At 36.8% G+C, this 15,552-nt stretch overlaps 1 protein-coding gene across 6 annotated transcripts in view; it reads left to right on the top strand.

The window, feature by feature from the left end:
- Window positions 1-15,552, top strand: part of LOC135195821 (uncharacterized) — a 553,178-nt gene that overhangs the window by 465,301 nt on the left and 72,325 nt on the right. Inside the window, exon 1 of one of the 6 annotated variants that reach the window (XM_064222315.1) lies at window positions 5,312-5,417. The exons of the other annotated variants lie outside the window; for them this stretch is intronic. The gene's annotated coding sequence lies outside the window, so the exon portion shown is untranslated. Of the gene's footprint in view, window positions 1-5,311; window positions 5,418-15,552 lie in introns of those variants that run through there. 6 annotated transcript variants of the gene reach the window in all.

Genomic DNA, 15,552 nt, shown 5'->3' with positions numbered 1-15,552 from the left:
TAAGTTTATGAGTTTTATAGTGAGAAATAAAAAAAAAAAGTTCCTCTGTAGTTAGTCTTATTTGTAACGTTTCAGTACATTAGCAATTTTTTGCTTAAGCCAGTTTAGGTTCAGCCTTAGAGCAGTTGCCAAGCTGTTGTACTAAGAAGCAACACTCATACGACATGCGTACTTCCGTTATAGATAAATTTCATGCCAAGAAACCCCCTTCTCTCTCTCTCTCTCTCTCTCTCTCTCTCACACACACACACACACACACACACACACACACACACACGAAGGATCTTTGTTCTTAATTCTCTCTCTCTCTCTCTCTCTCTCTCTCTCTCTCTCTCTCTTCTCACGAAGGATCTTTGTTCTTAACTCTCTCTCTCTCTCTCTCTCTCTCTCTCTCTCTCTCACACACACACAGGATCTTTATTTGCAATAGTTAATTCAAGATATGGCGGTCACGATATGATATGAGACCATTTTAAACGACTGTAATATGAAACTGTGAAAATGTGAAACACGACATTTATATGAAATGGTGAGAAAAAAATCGTCATGAGAGGCTTTGATGTTAAGTTAATCCTGAAATGGAGGTTATTGATAATGAGGCCTGGTTTGATTGGTGTAGATTAAGCTGGCCAATACAACCAACACAGAGTGTTTGCCCTAAGTGTGGGAAGGTGTGGAAAGAAGGAGGGGGCCAGTGTGTACTTCTGGACTCGGAACTACCAACAGAGATGAAGTTTATATATATAGTATTTGTTTGTGTGTGTATGTAGCATATACCTCTGGACTCGGACCTACCAATAGAGATGTAATATTATACATATATATTACTTCATATCTATTGGTAGGTCCGAGTCCAGAGGTGTATATATATATATATATATATATATATATATATATATATATATATATAGTATGTATGTGTGTGTATATATATACAAATATGATTATTTATATTATATATAAATATATTATTAATATAGTATATATATATTATCATATATATACATACACATATATACACCTATATATGTAAACAAGAACTTTTCTGTGATGTCATCGATTAACCCATCCCCTTCCAGTGTTACCAACCTTGAACTTGGTTACGACGACACTTGTCAATATTTGGAAGGTCACCATGATATATTCAGGCGAAAATGAGCTGAAAAGTGGTTGCAGGGCAACTTTTAAGTGACATTGCTTTGGATTTCAAGTGTCCGTTCATCCGTTTGTATGCCTTTTTTTTTATTTTCTTTCTTTTTAACATGTGGATGTTTTATTCTATCCTGGCAAGTTATTTGGCTCTGTTATTTTTCTGTTAGAAGAATATACTACTACTACTACTACTAATAAATAATAATAATAGATGTTTTGAATTATTACATATCGGTGAGTTTCCGACAGGTATTTAAAACTTGTATAGTTAACTGTTTTTAGAAATGAAGAAAAAAAATCTTGTGCATTAAATGCTATGTGTAATCAAGTAGTATATCTTTTCACTATCCATTACTGTTTAAGCAGGTTATCAACCAGACTGAAGAACTTTTAATAGTGGCAAATTTCTTTCAATGAGGTAAGCGCTCTACTGCGTACTACTTCTCGTCGACTGTGGATTTTGGCGGTAGAAATATTATACTCGTAAGTTGCGTTTTTCAACTTGGGAGAGGCATTAAGAACGGAAAAACCAGCTGCTCTCGGAATTAAGAACCCTGCCGACATAAGACCATCATCAGCGCCTCAGTGGCGTGGTCGGTATGGTCTTGGCTTGCCACGTCGGTGACCGCGAGTTCGATTCTCGGGCATTCCACTGAGGTGTGAGAGATGTGCATTTCCGGTGATAGAAGTTACTCTCGACGTTGTTCGGAAGTCACGTAGAGCCGTTGGTCCCGTTGCTGAATAACCACTGGTTCCATGCAAAGTAAAAACACCATACAAACAAATAAGGCCATCATCAAACAGTTGTAGGTAACTACTTTAGTGGGAATTTAATTGATAGCGTACTTTGAAAAATGTCACTTGGTAGGATGAGTCTTGAAATCGAGAAACAAATCCATAGTTGTTATGTATCGGTACAAATATATTTCAAAATAAATCTGTACAGAGAGCTTTCTGGAATATTGAAGAGGAGAATCGAGCAGATTCCCGAGAGCTGTTTGCTCAGATTTATTTTTTAATATAAATAACTGGGGAATCGTTTCTCCGCATACATTTTTCGTATAACCAGCGGTACACTTCATGGTATAAACTGGATATTTTTTTTGTTGTGGAACACGCGAGAATAAGACGTAGAATTTGACAGGTGTACTAGTTTCAAGTACTATGGTTCGTACTGCGTGGTAGTTGTGGAATATGAATTGTATGCTAATAGTCCAATTGTATGGAGACGAAGTTATGATATTCTCAAGGTCTCTTTCCCCCCCCCCCTTTTCTCCCCCCCCCCCCACCCCCCCACCTTTTTTTTTTTTTTTTTTTTTTTTTTTTTATCTAGCAGTATCTGTTGACTGAACAGTTTCAATTCCTAGATTCAAGCAGTTTTTTAGTTGTTTTATGTCGATAGATTCGAGCCTTACAGAAGGGCAAATCATGATACATAAGACGACGTTATTGAAAACATGACATTAAATGGTACTCTGGGAACAAATCTTCCTTATCTGTGGTGATCGAGTTCCTATATATATGCACCGACCAAAAACAAAAGAAGTTCTAGTACACGAGAGGCCTTCAAGGTTAAATGTCCCATGCCGATGTTTGTATGTGTCTTCCCAAACCTTGCTTTTGGTCCAAGGAACGTAAATAAAGGATCTTAACCAGTTTATGTGGTCAAGATCCAGGTGAATTTTTATTTCGTTTTTTAACCCAGTAGATTTTATCAGTTCACCTTTTTTTGAAGATGTTTCCCGGATTGAGCTGAAATGATCTAATGATGTGTCTGCTCCCAGAGGTTGTTGGTCCTTGTAACAACAGTAGAACCTTCTGGTGATCTAGATTTGCTCAAATATTAATCTTGTAAAGCCGTATGTCATATTATCATGATTCAGAAGATGAACTCTATTCATATAGGACAAACCCATAGGGCTATTGACTTGAAATTCAAGCTTTCAAAGAATATATTTCTCATTAGAAAGAAGCAACAGCTCATGGAAACACACAAAGGCGAGATCACTTATTAGAAAAGAAAAATATATCGACAATAATAAATACATAAAAATGTAAGTAAATTATTAAAATACGAGGAGATTTGTGTTAGAGTAGTACTGCATTGCATCTCCGCTTAAACTTCTGGAATTTCAATTTCATTGATGATACTGAGTTAGACACTACTGTCAGTATATTTAAAGAAAGCAGTCGGATACTGATAGTTCTTTCACAGGTAACGAGATGATAATATGTCCAGGACAGCCTTTTACAATGGACGGTAGCCCAGACTTGTTTCCAATTGACTTTTGCACCGCCTGAGACTTTAACCACAGGACTCAAGAAAATGAAAAAAATAATAAATAAACTCTTAACTTCGATGTGGATAGAAATTGTAGACCCGAACTCATTTCAAGTAACAGGATGAACATAGACAGGCTTTGTTATTGGTTCGGTCTGCATGTCTGTCTCTTAGCATGTTAAGCGAAATAGTTATTTGTGGATATATACGAAAATTTGATCAAGTGTGGTCCATTTTAGGAATGCAGTTGTTTTATACCAAGGTGGAATATTTTTTGTGTGTGAGACGTTTATCATCACGATACTGTTTAGGTGCTGTCGTTTTTATTCTTGACTAGAAAATGAAGACCGTGAAGCCTCAATGCAGGTATTCTCTTTCTCTAAATGCAGTCTTAAGTGGTTGTTATCCGTAGTAAAAATTTAGAATGAATTATGTGGTTTTAGTTATGTTGAATAGCCCAATCCAGTGCTATGTGGTTAGTTATGTTTATTTATGTTGGTTATCCAATCCAATATGCTGCTCCCACTCTTCAATTCAATATGTTAGTGCCTTCGATTTTTCACAAACGATTTTTCACAAATTTGAAAACCTAACATGAAATACCACCAGAAGACATTGTGTTATTCCTAGGGCTTTCTGCATCTCCAGAAAGGCTATTATTAGAGCCATATACTTGAGATCTTTGCCTTACAATTGCTAGAATATTGGTCTGGATCACTGTAGTAGCAGCATGGTATCTTTTAAAAACATCTAGAGAGAGAAACTCGAAGTGTTGGCATCCTTATTCCTAACAATAGTTATCGCTTGATATAGTGGTTAGTGTCGTGGATTGCCAATCAGATGTCGCGACTTCGAGTCTACCCCAGGACAATGAAAAATCACTGGCTCTGTATCATGATCAGTTACTGCTGCAGTGTTGGGTCTGCGATGGGAGGTTGGAACTAACATTCTTTGGAAGCTTGGAGTTAAAGTCAGTGGCCCTTTTGGTGTGCTTGTTCCATGTGAATAAGTTTCATCTACTGAAATAATAATAATAATAATAATAAAGTCTGCTTTCTTATTCTGTTGGGTCGCCTTGATCAAACAGCTGAGTACCTGAAGTCTTCAGACCTATGCCTATACCAGTAGTTCTTAACCTTTTTATGACCACGCCCCCTCTAAGAGTTGGTCCTTTCTTTCACACGCCCCCCCGCCCCTCCCCCTGCATCTATGAGTAAAATTCATCCCACATTTAAAGGGAAAAAAGATGAGGAAGAGCAGGGGTTTCGGGGGATAGGAAGGGAGGTTAATTATTACAAAACATGGTAAGCCCAACGAGTCTTAACTAGATTCGTATTAAGAGAATAACGAATATAATTAGAGAATTTTCTTTTTTTCATTTTTCCCTAGGGCTGGCACCTGCCCTGGAAATTGCTGACGCGCCACCTTAGGTTAAGAACCAATAGCTTATACTGTCCAAAGTACTAGCGATGTTAGAGAGGTTAGAGACAGATAGGCCTAACTCTGAACGAAATATACCAAGGTCTAGACTCTAGAGGATACGTGTGTTTTCAACCTTTTCTGGCCCATACGCCCTTTCACCATATGCCAGAATGTCATTCCTCCCCACTTTCCAAAATTGCCTGCCTTAAAAAGGTGCATACCAAATAATATGCAACAAAATGCTAACACAAACACGAGCTAGCGGAGAGAAAGCCCAGCGTGACACCTCTGTAGTGCGGACCGATGCACACTGCGTTTTGTGTGGTCTTAGAGTCAGTTTGAGCCTGCCTGACTCTGGTCACAAACTCCCCCCCCCCCCCCCCCCCCCCCACCCCCCCCCCCCTTCAAACTGAAATTCCTCCCTATGGGGGGAACTCTCTCTCTCTCTCTCTCTCTCTCTCTCTCTCTCTCTCTCCCCTCTCTCTGTTGAGAACCAGTGCATGGTCTAGACCTTGGTAAGTAACTTCCCGAAGTTGTCGCCGAAATTTCGGTATGCAATACGGTAAGCAATTCCATACTTTTGTTATTAAATATTGTTTCTTGACCGAGACATTCTGTTATTTAGTGAACATGCTCTTGCTTAATTTTAACTAATATTTTTTTTTTTAAATTCTTAGCGGCTATGTATGCGTGTACATGTTACGTATTTTTAGTTGATTTGTTTTTATTATCTGTAGCCCATTAGTTTTTGTACTGTTGTTTAACATGTCCTTTCAGTATTTTCCTTTAATTGGTCCTTGTTAAGTTGTTCATGTATTATAATATATATATAATATAATATATATATATATATATATCTATATATATATATATATATAGAGCTCATACGAAGAAGAAAAATTAATGTTTACGCTTTTTAAGATACCAGGTGTTTTACCTGTAATTTAGGCTAATATGATTTATTGACATTTAATTGTTGTCTGTTTATACTAGTTGGGTCATCCACTATAATTATCAAATTATATTGATATGTAATATTTTGTGTTTGGTGGGTGGGTTTATTTACCAATAATTGTTTTAATAACTAATCCAAAGGATGATGTACCTTTACATAATTTTTTGCTGAGCGTTTGTGTTAATCAAATCAGTTGTGTATTAACTTTTAAAATTATATTTGTTGAGTGATGATGCTGTTGATTGGATCAGATGTTCGATTACGTTTCTGTTGTCGAGTCCGATTTGTACTTTATTATTATTATTATTATTATTATTATTATTATTATTATTATTATTATTATTATTATTATTATTATTATTATTATTATTCAGAAGATGAACCCTATTTAAATGGAACAAGCCTACAGCTTCCAATGGAAATGGTGCCCATTAGGAAGTAAGAGAAGATAAAGGAAAATACAGAGAGAAGAGATCTTACTTATCAAAGAGAAAATAAATAAATGAACTAATAGATAGATAATAAATAAATGAACTAATAGATAGATAAAAATGTGTCCAATTGCACGACATCCTCAGGGAGGCTCCAGTTATTGTGTATTGACCCATACCCCGTTTCTCTTTCATTTTGGAGTGCGTTAGCTATAGCGTCGTATTGTAGTATATACTATCATCCGTTACGGACGTTGCGAGTGTTCAGGCGTATGCCACTCTTGACCTTAGTGGCGTGCTGTCATTTTAGCATGCATACGTAACGCGATATGTAACACTAGCTCGTGGAGTTTCAGGTTTCAGGTTCTGGAGATCTGTTGCTAAAGCTGGTGCTAAAGGCTCATAGCTCACGGATTTTTACGTATCGATTTAACCCCCGTCGAGTGAAACCTTTTGGTGTTTTTGTGTTGATCTGCCTCCATTTCATCTTCACACAGTCAAAAAATGCATGAAGAGTAACTCATTTTCAGTGTAGTCCAGTAACTGCCGCATGGAAATCTGGGATCTTTCCTAGTTAGTGACCACCAGCAAAGTTCGGGGGTCGTTATCGAGGACCAGTATAACTTCCGGGTCATTATCTGTATGATATTTCACTCTTTTGTTTTACCTTTTTTTACGGTCATCCCCAACGGCCTTGGACTAAACACGCCTCTGCAAAGGTCGACACATACTGGGTTTAAAACCTTTGGGGTCACAATCTAGGAAGGATCAGAAATATGTGGCGGCGAGAAGGATTGCGCTTCTCTCGAGCCTTATTGTGACCCAGAACCAATTGATGCGAACTCCTACGGTTCTGTTGCAGTTTGCACCGCGTTGATTGTGACGTGTTCCCTTAGGTGGTTACACAACTAGCCTACTTATTAAAAAATGAATGAATAAATAGATAAGTAATACTCAAAATACTAAAAACATTGTCAAACAGAATTTCCTTGATTTTTTTAAACTTGTCTCTCCAGTGAATTCAAGTCCATCACGCTGTGTCAATAACTTGACACGAACCACACAGATCTTGCTGCTCTATGGATGCTTATACTTCTTATTGGATGATTCACAACTATAGACGGGTGGGTGGCACTGAGCTGCCTATGCCTTGTAAGTAACATGCCTTTTATGGCATGTATCATATGACTGGAGTATCATTTTGAGCTAGAATTTTCCGCAGATTGGCTTTTGGACGTCAAGAAATACTCGATTTTGCCTCTGGATTTATACATTTCTGGACTCGATTGCATACTATGCATCATTAGCGATTATTTATGTGATTTATGTGCCTGATGTGGTAGGGTGGCTTGGAGGGTTGGCCCTCCAGCCCAAGGTCCCGAGTGCGATTTCAGAGCGAGCCCGAATTCTTCAGGTCAATTCCGTGAAGTCCCATTGTCTCTTGACTTCAGCAATGTCCTTGGTAGTTAGACGACTGAGGTGAGATACAAGAAGAAGAAGGAGAGAGAGAGAGAGAGAGAGAGGAGGGGGGGTGGGGGGGCCTGGTGGTTCTTAACTTCATCCCAAAATACTTCCCATAAACAGGAACCATCCTCTAAAGGGATAATATGTGTGTGTGTGTGTGTGTGTGTTCCAAAAACACGGAACAATATTCATAACCATAAACCGTTAAACATTACAGTTATATTACTAGCTTAAAGCTAAGAAAATATATTCGTACAATTTGTTATTGTGTCAGAGAGGCAATCCGCGTAGTGAGAATGAATTTAGGTATTTATCTGATTTAATGATACTACTGTGTTATAGTTATACAAGTTTCAAAAGTCTTGCAGAAAATTCGCCAACTCATATTTCATTGTGGGATTTACGGTATTTTACTGAACGTTACCTGACATCCGCCCCATTTCTTGTTTGCAATACGGGATTCTCTTCTCCTCCTCCTCTCTCTCTTTCTCTCTCTTTCTCTCTCTCTCTCTCCTCTCTCTCTCTCTCTTCTCTCAATATATATAATTATAATATATATATATGATATATTATAATATATATATATATATATATATCACACACACACACACACTATATATATATATATATATTTATATCTATATATATATATTAGTATTAATGTGTGTGTGTTGGTGCGCGGGCGCATGTTTTTTTGTTTGTTTGTTTGTTAAAAAGCTTTTTTCTGCATATGATTCCTTTTGTACTTATGTCACTTGTAGTTAAAGGTATGATCTCTCTCTCCTCTCTCTCTCTCTCTCTCCTCTCTCTCTCTCTCTCTCTCTCTCTCTCTCTCTGTTGAAAGCATCTGTTAACATTTCCTGCTGACCGTTTGATGAAACATAAGTAATATAGACCTCCTAATACTAAAGAGTTTGACTTAATAATTGAAAATTGGATGATATATGTAGAAATCACAAGGACTGGACTATTCTCCTATCTGGTGACTTCAACTTTCCTTTCGTAGAATGGAAAGAAGACGAATAGGAGATTGTGGTTGTACTTATACATATAAAAAAGAGAGTAATAGTAGTGCAGAAGATAAGAGGCAATTTGAAAAGCTATTAGATATGCTACTAGAATACAACATTCAACAAATAAATCACCTGCCAACAAGAAAGGAAAATACTTTAGACCTAGTATTTGTGAACGAGATGAATTATGTTAAAGAAATAATAGTTTATAATGCGAGTATTTCAGACCATAATGTCATAGAATTAACAGTTCATTCCAAAGCAAGTGAAAATAGAGATAAGCAAGAAATGAAAAAGTGGGAAGGATATGGAAAATACAATTCTACAGTAAAAATATAAAAATGGTCAGAAATTAATGAAGAATTAAACAAAGATTGGGATAACATTTTCGTAAGTGATGACATAAGGGTAAATACGGAGATATTATATAAAATATTGGAGATAATAGTGGAAAAATATATACCGAAGAGAAAAGTAAACATCATTCATGCATACCAAGAGACAGAAGAATCTTGTTCCAGAAAATCAGAAAGTGGAAAAAAGGTCTTGCAAAAGAAAAAGATGCATGGAAAGTTATAGAACTAAAAAGTAAGATAGAAAATGCAGAAAAAAAGATTATACAATCAAAAGAAAATGAAAAACGGGGACTTGGAAGAAAAAACCCTATTAAATATCAAGCAAAACCCCAAAACTATTATACTCTATGCGAAGAAGATGAATAAAAGAAGATAGAAATAGGCCCTCTGAGAATTGAAGGGAGATTAACGAATGAAAAAAAGGAAATTTGCAACATACTGGCAGAACGTATAAGAGAGAATTCACCCTAGAATAGATAATGAAGATAATGATATAGAAGTAAGGGATGAAAATAGTGAATATTTAGCTGACATAGATATTAATGAAGCTGATATTGTGCAGGCTATTAATGAAATTAAAAATGGAGCTGCTGCAGGGCCAGATGGAATTCCTGCTATTTTGTTAAAGAAAGTAGTTCATTCTATCGCAAAGCCACTTGCAATATTATTAAGACAAAGTGTAGATACAGGCAAAGATATATGATGAGCACAAATAGCGTATATTACCCCTACTTTCAAAAGTGGATCAAGACTAGAGGCAAGTAATTATAGGCCTGTGAGTCTAACATCACATATAATGAAAGTGTATGAAAGGGTAATGAAGAAAAATTATTATGAAACATTAATAAAAAAATAATTGTTTAATAAAGGACAAACATGGTTCGTACCCGGAAAAAGTACACAAAACCCAACTGTTAGTCCACCGTGAAAAACATATTCTCAAAAAATATGAAAAGCGGAAATGAAACAGATGTGGTTTATTTAGACTTTGCAAAAGCTTTTGATAAAGTAGACCATAATATATTAGCGAAGAAAATTAGAAAACACAATATCGTGGATAAAGTAGGAAGATGGTTAAAAGAATTTTTACACAACAGAAAACAGATAGTTATTGCAAACGACGAGAAATCGGATGAAGCCAAGGTAATATCCGGTGTGCCGCAAGGTACGGTGTTAGCTGCAATACTGTTTGTTATTATGATTGAAGACATAGACAATAATGTTAAGGATTCGGTAGTGAGTAGTTTCGCAGATGACACAAGAATAAGTAGAGAAATTACTTGTGATGAAGTTAGGAACGCTCTACAAAGAGACCTTAACAAAGTATATGATTGGGCAGAGGTAAATAGGTATGGTATTTAACTCTGATAAATTTGAATCAATAAATTATGGAGACAGAGAAAGAAAGCTATATGCATATAAGGGACCTAATAATGAGACCATCACAAATAAGGAAGCAGTTAAAGACCTTGGTGTGATGATGAATAGGAACATGTTATGCAATGATCAAATAGCAACTCTGTTGGCAAAATGTAAAGCAAAAATGGGAATGTTGTTACGGCACTTCAAAACAAGAAAAGCTGAACACATGATTATGCTTTATAAAACATATGTTCGTAGTCCACTTGAATATTGCAATATGATATGGTACCCACACTATCAAAAGGATATTGCACAAATAGAGAGTGTACAAAGGTCCTTTACAGCTAGAATAGAAGAAGTTAAGGACCTAGACTACTGGGAAAGACTACAATTCTTAAAATTATATGTCTGAAAGGAGAAGAGAACGCTACATGATAATTCAGGCATGGAAACAGATAGAAGGAATAGCAGAAAATATCATGGAACTAAAAATATCAGAAAGAGCAAGCAGAGGTAGATTAATAGTGCCCAAAAATATACCAGGAAAAATAAGGAAAGCACACAGGACATTAATCCACTACGCACCAGCATCGATAATGCAGCGTCTATTCAATGCGTTGCCAGCTCATCTGAGGAATATATCAGGAGTGAGCGTAGATGTGTTTAAGAATAAGCTCGAAAAATATCTAAACTGCATCCCAGACCATCCAAGATTGGAAGATGCAAAATATATACCGGAAGATGTACTAGCAACTCTCTGGTAGAACATTAGAGGTGCCTCACACTGAGGGACCTGGGGCAACCCGAACAAGATGTAAGGTCCTGTAAGGTAAGGTGTACACGTGAAAACTCCGTAAACCTCCCCCCCCCTCCTCCCCCTCATTCCCCCCCCCACCACCCTCCCGACGTAGGCAAACAATGGCAGATGGTTCTACGAGAGCAGCGTAGGCTTTGGTTATGCCTTTTGTGGATGAAGTGTTATAAAGAGTAATTTGATGCAGCCTGTTACGTGTGGCTCTGGATAGATGTAGATTACGGGCTCTTTTCTCTCCTCTTTGTCTCTCTGTCTCTCTCTCGCTCTTACTCTGGTCTCTGGCTCTTTTGTGGTGAAAATCAGGGCTGGGAGGAATATAATATAATATATATATATATATATATATATATATATATATATATATATATATATATATATATATATATATATATACCGGAAAAAATTCTCCTTCGGTTAACATGTATGAAAATACATTAATTCCGAGGCAGAGCGAATTAGATATTAAAGGACATTTATAGCTCGATGTATGTAATATGAATCACGGTAATGTAATGACTTTATACATATATATATATATATATATATATATATAGTATATATTATATATATATATATATATATATTATAAAACTGACTCCCTAACAGTAGGTGGCACTAGGAAATGAAAATGAAATATATATGTACATGACGGTCACTACTGCATTCATGATATTAACTGCTAAATCTGGGATGAATTCCATGTGCAGATAACGTGGCAGTTTTAGCTCCCAATGAACACATGAATAAATGAACGTTGTATGCGTGCATTTAGATATGCTTTTAATTATATTCTCGCACTCGCGAGTCAGTTGCTCCAGAATCAGCCGAGATTCTCAAGACTTTGCCTATGTTCATTTTTGGCTACACATTAATCCTAGCAAAAGACGCTCTTGGAACCGGGAGGCCAAATCTTTCTAGGCCCCAGGCTCGACTCCTGACCTGGGACGGACGGTAGGGACGCTCTTTGACAACATTGCGCTTCTGTTTTTGACGTAAGCTGTGGGATAGAAAACGGGATTGGTTTGGTCAAATTAGTGGATCAGATAGCTATTGTTTTGACCTAAGCATTTGATTACATAGCAATTGTTTTTACCTAAACAGTGGATTAGATACATGTTTTAACCTAATCAGTGGATTAGTTACCTGTCGTTTTGACCTAAGCAGTCGATGAGATACCCGTTATTGTTTTGACCTAAGCTGTGGTTTAGATAGCTTGTGTTTTAACCTAATCAGTGGATTAGTTACCTGTCGTTTTGACTTAAGCAGTGGATTAGATACCTGTTGTTGTTTTGACCTAAACGTGGATTATACATGTTGTTTTGACCTAAAAAGTGGATTAGTTACCTGTTGTTTTGACCTAATCAGTCGATTAGTTACCTGTCGTTTTGACCTAAGCAGTGGATTAGATACCTCTTGCTGTTTTGACCTAAGCATTGAATTAGAAGCATGTTGTTTTCATTTAAACAGTGATCTACCGTATTTAGACTCTGTTCCTCTGAACTCCAAACATTTATTTTTCTTTTTATTTCAACCATGTGATGAGTAGTCAGGAAGTGAAAATGAAAGGCAAAAAAAAATGCCTATATAAATATAAAGATGATAAATGTGATAAGATTCAATATAAATTATAAAAAAAGATAGTACCAAATGTTGTGATCAGGTAGAGTAATAAAGCTGTCATAGAAGTGTACATATAATCAAATGGGCCGAATCGGTGAAAATAGTCATGGATGAAAATAGAACGTAGAAATTTGCACGTACAAAGCTTGACAAACCTGGATGTAGAGGCCGCGGGCTGTAGTGTTGTTGTTGTTTAAGATTCAGCTGGCTCTATGCCAGCACGGGCTCTTACTCAAGAGCAGCCCGTAGAGGCTATAGAGTGTGTCAGTGCGGGTCATTTCCCACAACGACTGAGTGATCTTTTGATTTTCGATTCCCGTTCGATTCCCGTACTCTACTTGTCTGCTCAACTCCGCGTGAAACGTGACAATTGGCTAGCCATTGTGCTCATCTGGCCGTTGTCCCCTTTAAGGTCTTGCCCTTTTGGTGCCATTGGGCAATTAGAGACGGGCTGTGTGTGTGTGTGTGTGTGTCCCCAAATCCGCCACCCCCCCACCCCATTCTCTCTCTCTCTTTCTCTCTCTCTCATGCAGTTTTGTCACTTTCCTTCTCTCATGGCTATGCCATTCTCGGCCTGTCTGCTGCCATGGTCTCTCTCTCTCTCTCTCTCTCTCTCTCTCTCTCTCTCTCTCTCTCTCTCTCCACCCGAGCAGCCAGACTTTAAAGCGATTGGAAACAATAGGGAAGGGAAGCTTTGACGTTGACGATTTGTTTTGGAGAGGAAGATTTTTTTTATATAGATTCATTTTTGCTGGAGAGAGAGAGAGAGAGAGAGAGGTCCAAGATTGCCTGATAGAGAACTGTAAGAGACCGAGAACATGTATATAACATGTGACCTTGACAGCCACATGATACAGGCGCCTGTACCTCGTGACATTCACATGAAGTACAGTTTCTTCATCTTATCATGTCATCATCCCTATATAGGAGGAGGAGGAGCATCATCACACGGGTTGTAGGTTAATTTGAAAACTGCTGGTTTGTGGATATTTGGTTCATTTTGACGCGGGTAGGTTTTTCAGAATGAATGCATGCCTGTGAAGGTCACTTGGTGTGTGCTGATGATAATCATATATTTATATTATTTATATATAATATACATTATGTATTATATTATATATTGTATATGTAATTTGTCAAAATTAAGCTGTGGCTCTCGAGATTAAAAAAAAAAAAAAAAAAAAAAAAAAGACATTGGTCACTTCCATATTAGTAGCTTGTTTCATACCCCTAATATAAACAGGAGGCTCTTCAGCAGCATGTCTCTCCCCCCCCCCCAACCCCCCCCCCCCCACACACACACACACACACACACACACACAACACCTTGCGCCCTTCACCTCTTTCTTCTTTGATGAACTAAAGGATGCTGGAGTTTGGAAAAATAAGGTCACCGTGATTAGATGATTGGATGCAGTTTCTCTTCAATTTTATAAGTTTATAGAGCAAAGATTTCGTGTTCTTTTCTTTGTAAAATTTCTCATTTAGGGTTCGTGTGTGCATATAATTGTAATCTGCAGGTTGATTTAATTGTCTTACTACCCGCGCAATAACAATGATCAGGTATTGTAAGAGAATATTTATTCATAGAAGTTCACTCTCGACTCGGTTCGGAAGTCACGTAAAGCCGTTGGGTCCCGTTGCTGAATAACCACTGTTTCCTTGCAACGTAAAAACATCATGCAAACAAACAAACATAGTAGTAAAACTCTTTATCATTACATAATACTTTAGCGTTTATGAAGCATGATTACAACCTGAACCACCAATATAATGAACCTCGTAATTGTGCAGCAACTGTGCAAGTCCTTCGAGACAGGTCTTATCCTATCGAATTGGTAAGCGATTTCCGCTCTGTGGCGTCACCATATTTGTACACTAGGTAAGCGGTTAGATTACCCTACAGAATCCAAATTGGGTATATTTAACAGACCTGCACTATATATATATATATATATATATATATATATATATATATATATACATATACATATACATATACATATACATATATATATATATATATATATATATATATATATGATATAGATATAGATATATAGATATATATATATATATATATATATATATATATATATATAGATATAGATATATGATATAGATATAGATATAGATATAGTATATATATATATATATATCTATATCTATATATATATATATATATATATATATAATATATATTTATATGTTTGAAATATGAGAACAGTAATGAAAGTGTCGAGTTAATCTCTCTCTCTCTCTCTCTCTCTCTCTCTCTCTCTCTCTCTCTCTCCTCTCTCTCTCTCTCTCAGTGTGCCTTTCATGTGTTCTTGCAGGGGTGGCTCTTGATAAATGGGTTTTCTTGCACTTAACAAAAGATTTTTTTTCTTTTGTCGTGAAATGCCTGAACCGGCTCCAAGATTCAGCGCACGCGGGTGCAGTTGTTTATTCTTAATTTGTACTCTTGAAATTGTTTGCTGCTCTTATGTCGCGTCATCCTGATTCGATGTAGTGTTTTGCAAGAAAGAAAGAAAGAAACTGAGGCCACTGTTAGAACCCGTCATTTCTTCCTTGCATGGCTGGAGTATCCATAAATTTTTTTTTTTTCTGTCTCAGTTCCTTTAGGAAGTTTTTGTCCTGAGTATTTAACAGTTGCGACATGACGAGGAAAGAGGAATATGG

This window comes from Macrobrachium nipponense, chromosome 16 (genome assembly GCF_015104395.2).
Source record: "Macrobrachium nipponense isolate FS-2020 chromosome 16, ASM1510439v2, whole genome shotgun sequence".
Classification (NCBI taxonomy): Eukaryota; Metazoa; Arthropoda; class Malacostraca; order Decapoda; family Palaemonidae; genus Macrobrachium; species Macrobrachium nipponense.
The sequence above is the reverse complement of the archived record's forward strand: the minus strand, read 5'-3'. Positions and strand labels throughout refer to the sequence as shown.